Source organism: Nicotiana sylvestris, chromosome 10 (genome assembly GCF_000393655.2).
Source record: "Nicotiana sylvestris chromosome 10, ASM39365v2, whole genome shotgun sequence".
Lineage (NCBI taxonomy): Eukaryota > Viridiplantae > Streptophyta > Magnoliopsida > Solanales > Solanaceae > Nicotiana > Nicotiana sylvestris.
This window is the reverse complement of record NC_091066.1, coordinates 80,006,688-80,014,426: the sequence shown is the minus strand read 5'-3', so window position 1 is coordinate 80,014,426 and position 7,739 is coordinate 80,006,688. Positions and strand designations below refer to the sequence as shown.

Below are 7,739 nucleotides of genomic sequence, written 5' to 3'. Positions count from 1 at the left end.
GGCCAATTTGCTTACTTAGTTATGACATTGGGCCAACATCTATGAAATAAATGGACAAAATATTTATAGACTTCTTAAAAGCATTGGGCCTATTGGAGAGAATCTACCTTGGCCAATTATTGGCTCCGAAATAGGCACAAGCTGAAAGCCCAATAGATTTCAAATGCTGGTTTACTACGACAGCCCACCTGGGCTAAATTGCGAGTCTGGCCTCTTTTGCTCTAAGCCATTAACCCTTATTTTTAACTAGCAATTTCAAAACCTATTTAGGATCTAGCCACTTTCTACCAAAAAAAATAATCTAAAATCCTAGCAGAGATGGTCACATATAAAATCTGTAAAAATAAATAAAGGTTTAAAGCATGTCTCTTTTGTTATTTTTCATAAACTGGCCAGAACTGCAAAAGTGCAAAATGAGTCTTTAAGCACATTGCAACCTACTTAGAACATCTCAATTTTATATGCATCAATACTATAATAGATAGTAAAGACAAATAACACATGAATAAAAAAGTGTTTGATCAACCAAGGATTTATTTTACATATGAACTACAACAAGATATATTTAAACAATAAAAAAATTTAGCTAAACACTCATTTATTTAGATGGACATGCTCCTAACAATCAAGATGAGTTCAAATCTTCTTGTTAATGTGAAAACATCTGCAACATAAGATTAAAGAGTTACCTGAGTCGCAGAATAATAAATACAACAACAAAGAATGGAAGCTCAACAACTAAAGCAGCATAAAAATAGCAGCATAACAACAGCAAAACCAACAACAAATCCATGTTAAAACAGCTCGAAAACTCAGAGAAGAAACCCAGAAGCAAACTCTAAAGAAGACTTATACTTTTCTAAAAAAAAGGTTTGCACTTTAAGATTCACTCATATGACTTACAATTTCATCTTACTAAAGGACGTTTCGGTTGCAATTTTTTTTGTTGTTGTATGTTCAAAAGCAGAAAAATGATCCCCTCCAAAATGTGATGGAGTCCCCTCTATATATCAAATCAACCAGCTATTTCAAAAAATTAAAAATCAATCTTTTTGACAGATTTTTCTACAAAATCTGCTCTTAAATTCAAAAAGCAAGACTTTCTAGTTCAAATCTTGTCAAGTATTTCAAACAAAATCTGCTCTCCACTATTCAAAGATAGACTTTATTCAAATAATGTCCAAAGGTCTACATTTTCTTACCAAACAATTTGACTTTTGAGTGTTGTACTCAAAGAGTCTTGAAGCAGTAAACAAACAACCAAACAAGTACCATATACTCTTAAGTATTTTTCATTACCTCACTTTTATCAATACAAAATTATTTTACTACTTCAACAAGTGCAAAAACAGAAAATTTAACATTTCAAACTTCAAAAACTAATGCTAAAATAATTAATAATAGACAAAACTAAAATCTGAAAATTAAAAATAAAAATAAAAAATCAGCCATGAAAAAGAATAGTATTTTACCATTTTACACATCAAAAGGCCGAAAAAATGGTGGTATGCCAAAGAGGGTGTTCCGGGAAGTCGCCGGAATTAGGCCAGATTTTGGTCGCCGGATTTTTGGGGTAGAATTGACATCAATAGCTAGGTCTTGAGGAGCTCTATCCATTGATGTAGGTATTTTGGGGTGGTAGTGGTTGGAGCTTCAAGAATTTGGGCAAAAAAGTTACGGGAAAGTTTTCTAGATCTAAGATTCAAGGAGTTTGAGGGACTTTTTTAGGATTTGGTTTGGAGATATGGAAAGAAGAAGTTGTGAAGATTACGTGGCGTGAATTTGGAGGTGTTTGGAGGTGGTCCGCCGGTGGCGGCGATTTCCGGCAGGCGGTGGTGGGCGGAGCTGGGGCGGCGTAGAGAGAGTGAAGAGAGAAGAAGGAGAGGGAAAGAAGAGAGAGGAAATAAGGGGGAAATGGGGCAAATTTTTGGGGATTTTAGGCTTTAAATACCTAGGATGAAGATCAAACTAGGACCGTTGGATTAAATCAAGATGGGTGGATGAGATTGAATCTTGTCACTTAAACAAAACGATGTAGTTTCAAGACAAAACTACGTCGTTTTAAGCCCTTCTTGGCAACCCTCTTTTGGACCTGATTTAGGCTCTTTGGGCTCAAATTTTGGGCCAATTTTGGCACAATTTTAATTAAATTATACTAGCCCAATCCGTACCCCGTTTATCAAACATTACTCAATTCTTAAAACCTATACATACACAAATAAGAACAAACACATACACACACACACACACACACACACACACACACATATATATATATATATATATATATATATACAAGGCAAAAATTAGGCATTTACAACCTCGTGCGTACGTAGCCCCCACAAATAGGAGCACATAACTAATTAACTCACCTATGGGAACAATTCCCTCTTACAAGGTTAGAAAGGAGACACACCTCGCTCCGAAGATCCATAACCGACATTCCACGCTCTTCCGAAGACTCAAATTGATGCACAATGCTCCAAAACTAGTCGATAATTATGCAAATCCATTAATATACGCTCAATTAATCATTACAATCCAATTTATAACAATTCCTAACCCCGATCGAAAAGTTGACAAAATCGCCCTCGGGCCCACGTGCCCGGATTTCGAAAATTTTCAAAGATTAAGCTTACCCATAATTCCCCGAACTCAAATATATAATTTACTTTCAATTCCATACCCAAAATCGTGGTCAAATTCCAAGAATATAAATTTCTATGTCTTTCTACCAAAACCCCAAATTTCTACCAATATACATGCTAAAATCCGTACATAATCGATGTATTTAACTCGAGATGGATGGGATTAGCTTACCTTATCGTTGATGATGAAAAATCACGCTTGAAGCTCTCCAAAAAATCGCCCAAGCCAAGAAAATATGAGAGAAAATGGTCAAATCCCAATTTTGAAAACACCTCTCTGCCTAAAGCACTTTCCGCACCTGTGGTCCCTCGACCGCTTCTGCGGTTCCGCAGGTGCGGCCCCACTACCATATCTGCGGTCCTTCCCATGCTGCCCTTTTTTCGCTTCTGCGGTCCCTTCACTTCCAGTCCAAAACTGCATCTGCGGCTCTTCTGGCCGCTTCTACGGCTCCGCACCTACATCCCAATTCTCGCAGGTGCGGTTATGACAGCAACCAGCAAGTTAAGCCTTCCAAAAATTCCCATTTTCGATCCGTTAACCACCCGGAATCCACCCGAGGCCCTCGAAACCCCAACAAATCATACCAACCAGTCCCAAAATACATTACGGACTTGCTCGAGGCCTCAAATCATATCAAACAACGGTAAAATCATGAATTGACCTCCAATCCAAGCTTTATGAACTCTAGAAATTCAAACTTCAACTTTCGATGTTTAAACCTATCAAATCACGTCCGGTTGACCCCAAATTTTGCACACAAGTCATATTTGATACTACGAACCTACTCCAACTTCCGGAATCGGAATCCGACCCTGATATCAAAAAGTCCACTTCCGGTCAAACTTTTCAAAAATCTTCATATTTCTGTCTTTAGCCAAATGACTTCAAAAGGACCTACGGACCTCCGAATTCACTTCTGATCGTGCTTCCAACTCTAGAATCACCATACGGAGCTATTTCCAGACTCGGAATCCCAAACGGACATCAATAACACTGAAATGCGCTTCAACCCAAACTTATAAAATTTCTTCCAAAATGTTAACTTCCACAATAGGCGCCAAAATGTTCCCGGGTTATCCAAAACCCGACCCGGACATACACCCAAGTTTGAAATCATCATACGAACCTGCTGGAACATTCGAATTTTGATTCCGAGGTTGTTTACTCACAAATCTGATCTTAGCTAATTCTTTCAATTTAAGGCTTCTAAAATGAGAATTTTCTTTTCAAATCAACTCGGAACTTCCCGAAGTCCAATTCCGACGATGTGTACAAGTCATAATTCCTGAAGTGAAGCTGTTCATGGCCTCAAATATCCGAAGAACGGGCCAAAGCTCAAAACTACCGGTCGGGTCGTTACATGTTCTCTACTCGGTTGTGGTTATATTTTGTGAATCTATCTTCATTTTTCGTAATTGGTTTGTGAATTTTAAAGAAGAAAATTGGGAGTTTTAGCCTAAAGTTTCATAAAGTGATTTTTTTTGAGTTTTGAACATCAATTCGTAGTCGGATTTGAGTGAAATTAGTATTTGGTTGGACTCGTAATTGAATGGGTTATTGTATTTTGTCAGTTTTGTCGGGTTCTGAGGCATAGGCCCGGGTTGGACATTTTTGGACGATCTTGTCTTTGATTAAAGATTCGACTTTTATCGATTGAGTTTGTTTTCTTTGGCTTTATTTGATGTAATGGAGTTGCTTTTGGATAGTTTTGAGGCGTTCGGAGGCTGGTACGTGCGAGATGGCATCTTTGGAGCATCGTTTGGCCTGCTCGGTATTGGATTTGGCTTGTTCGAGGTAAGTAACACTTCTAAATTTGGTGCTGAGGGTATGAAACCCTAAATTACGTGTTAAGTGAATGGTACTGAGGTGACGCACATGCTAGGTGATGGGAGTGTAGGCATGCACTGTGTGAATAGTGACTCTATTATTTCTGTGGTACTATGTAGTTACCTGACCTTATATGTAACCATGAAATCTCTACGTACTTGAGTTATTGAGCTGTGATACATGTTAGAAACCATGCCTACGCTACATGCTTATTCTGTTGGGACCCACATAGTTCATTTTGCTGTTGAGTTATCTGCTTTCATTGTTTTCTATACTCAGCATATGCATTCATATGCATATCATATATCAGTCTCTATTATCAATTATTGACACATTATATCATCATTTTGGGCTAGTTTCATGGCATGAGTGAGAGTGATATTATGGGATCGAGCAGCACATTGTAGCATGTTATATTGATTACGTTTTATGGGATTAGGCTGTACGTCGCGGCGATATAGCGCTTGGACTAAAGGAGCCTCTCTGGAGTCTGTGTATACCCCCCAGTAAGCATAGTTGATTTTATATATGTATATGGATTGGGTTGCACGCTGTAACTAGCCTTATGGCTATATATGTATATGGATCGGGTTGCACACCGCAACGAGCCTTATGGATATATATATATATATATATATATATGTGTGTGTGTGTATGTGTGGATCGGGTTGCATGCCGCAACGAGTGTTGTATAGTGCTGAGTGATTGAGTGTGCTGAGTATTGAGCATGGTAAGGGAGAAATGCGAGACAGTGAGATTGAATACTCTGAGAGTGTGACTACATGAGTTCATCACTGAAAAGCATTGCGTTTGACATGCATATTTGAGATACATATATAGAGATGCATTTCCTTTCTACTGCCCGGTTTTAGTGACATTCATGATTTTACTAGTATCTTGACATGTAAGCATAGAGATGTACTTTTCTCATGCTATCTGAAAATGAAATATTACCTGTTGAATGGTTTTTGGGAAAAATTATAGTTTTCAATCTTACTCATATTTTCGATGATTTCGGTAAAGAATTTGGTTTTTTCACTAATATACTTAAAAAGCTAAACTATTTTCGGGAATTATGAATAAGCCATGCATTTTGAATTTCGAGTTACTTCTTTAATTACTTGATTTACGTTGTTATGAACTGTTGTTGGCTTTTGGTGTTGGAAGGCTCTCGAGAATGGTTCTAATGGATGCAAGATTTAAATGTTGCAATTGGTAACTTTCAGGATTTGTATATGGCTACTGAGATTTTCATTGGATGGTGTCGAGACTCACGGTATTTCTATATCATCGTGGATTATATACTTCAGTATCAAGGAGGTGAAGGAAAGCCGTTTTAGGTTCACATAAGGTCTCTTCAGAGTGGGTGTATCGATTGTGGAGCCTTGGGGTGCTTAAGAGGAGACACATTGGCTTATGAGCCTTAAGGCGATGCAGTTTTATGGTAGGATCTCTTGTGTTAAGCTTTGGATAAGGATCATGTTGTTCTGGCAAGGAGAAGTGTCAACTTGAGGGTAATTAGGAAGGAACTCGGAGAAATAGGACAGTTGGATAGTAGGTTGGATCAACACGGTAATGGGTATGATCGATTCTTTGGGTACTTATGATGTGGCGAGTCCCTACAGGTGTTTTGTGGTAATGCTCTTGGGTTTTGATGATCTGCATGGCTTGGTTGAGTTAGAAGGATTCAGTTATGATAATTTGGTTATGTACAAGTGGATTCTAAAAGAGTTCTCAATGGTTTCTACCACGGTTCGAGGTGTATCTTTCCTACTGGTGTGTGGAACATGTTTATGTTACTTATTGTGATTTTCTCCTGGATGAGATCAAACGGAAGGTTCATGGCTAATTGAGTATATATTCTACTTGCGACTTAGAGTTGATTTTGAGATTTTTGTATTTTTCATATGATAGCATAATAGGTGTGGTGTGTTGTGTATGATTGAGATTTGCATGTAGAAGGTCACGATTTAGTTTTGAAAGGAAGGTCCTGAATTCTTAGGCAGCATAGACGGCTTTAGATGACTAGATGAATGTTATTACTATTGGTATTGCTTAAGTAAAGTGTACATTTCAAAAGGCATATAGTGTTTTGATTTATGGATGCTTCATTGGTATTGCCGTACTCGCCTAATTGATCGACTGCTGATATTCAAATTTCGTTATGTGGCACGGAAGAATTATAGAAGTATTCCTCGTGGGATGATCGTGTATGAGACATGTATTAGACATTCGGGCGGTGGAGTTGGGATTAGATATGGTGATTCATGTGTTCTATGGATTTGGAGATTGGGAGTTCTCAGGAGCAGATTGTTTCATGGTTGTGGACTGTGAGTTGTGGCCGAAGCTATCCAGATGATAGTATGTGTTATGATTCAGTCATTATGGACTTTTGAAGGGTTATTTATCTTTTTGTGGGTAACCAGAGTTGATTTGGGGGTCCATTAGTAGGCCCAATTAGGATATGTATTCTACACCGAGTCGGATTGGTTGGCTCCATACTGCTATTGTTGAGGGATGTGCCATTAGGTTGTCGTTGAGCTTATTCGTGTTCTAAAATGATCTGCGAGTTACTCTTCTATGCTACGAGGAGTTGTGAATTGTGGGTTATATGCACATATCGTGCGGTTCTACTGGGGCCTTACAGAGGAATTTGAGCGAGATAGGTATTTGGGTGATGCATGATTGATTGCGCATTGGTTATGTTCCTTCAGGCTTGTGCGGCGTTGTGTCATTTGCTTCTTCATGGTTATGGTCATGCACCTTGGATACTTGATGTCGAATTGCGCGTGGTTATTGATTTTGAGCATGGTGGCTAAGGTATTTCATATGGACCAGTGTTTGGATGGGGTCACACATTGCAACAGGGTTATGTTAAGATATGATCCTTTGTGTTAGATTCATGTGTCTTGGTCCTACTAGGTATGATGGGTTCGTAGCATTTCGATTGTGGTGGTACTTGTTGAACTTGTGGGATGGTTCTCTCATTTAAGTCATTTTCCATGATTGAGTACATTTGGATTGTTGCTTATTGGTGCACGGATTGCACGGGTTGTGGATTTAGATTGTATTAATGTGGCATGTCACTAGAGTGGTTGTGTTGGATGAGATGAGGTCATCAGACCTAGAATGGGTGCTATCGGATCTGATTGCGGTATATTTGGAAGGATATTGTTGCTAATCGGCTTATAATTGACTATAGTCTTGTTGAAGGAGACAGAGTACCATGACTTGTTGATATGATGAATGGTTATGAGTTTCTG

General features: G+C 38.5%; 1 long non-coding RNA gene across 1 annotated transcript; it reads right to left on the bottom strand.

Annotated features, from left to right (window-relative positions):
* Window positions 1–485: 485 nt before the first annotated feature.
* Window positions 486–1,916, bottom strand: LOC138880447 (uncharacterized). The gene is made up of 2 exons (XR_011403096.1): window positions 1,473–1,916; window positions 486–664 (listed from the first exon to the last, which is right to left on the bottom strand). It is a non-coding gene; the product is annotated as an uncharacterized lncRNA (long non-coding RNA).
* Between the last annotated feature and the right edge of the window lie 5,823 nt (window positions 1,917–7,739).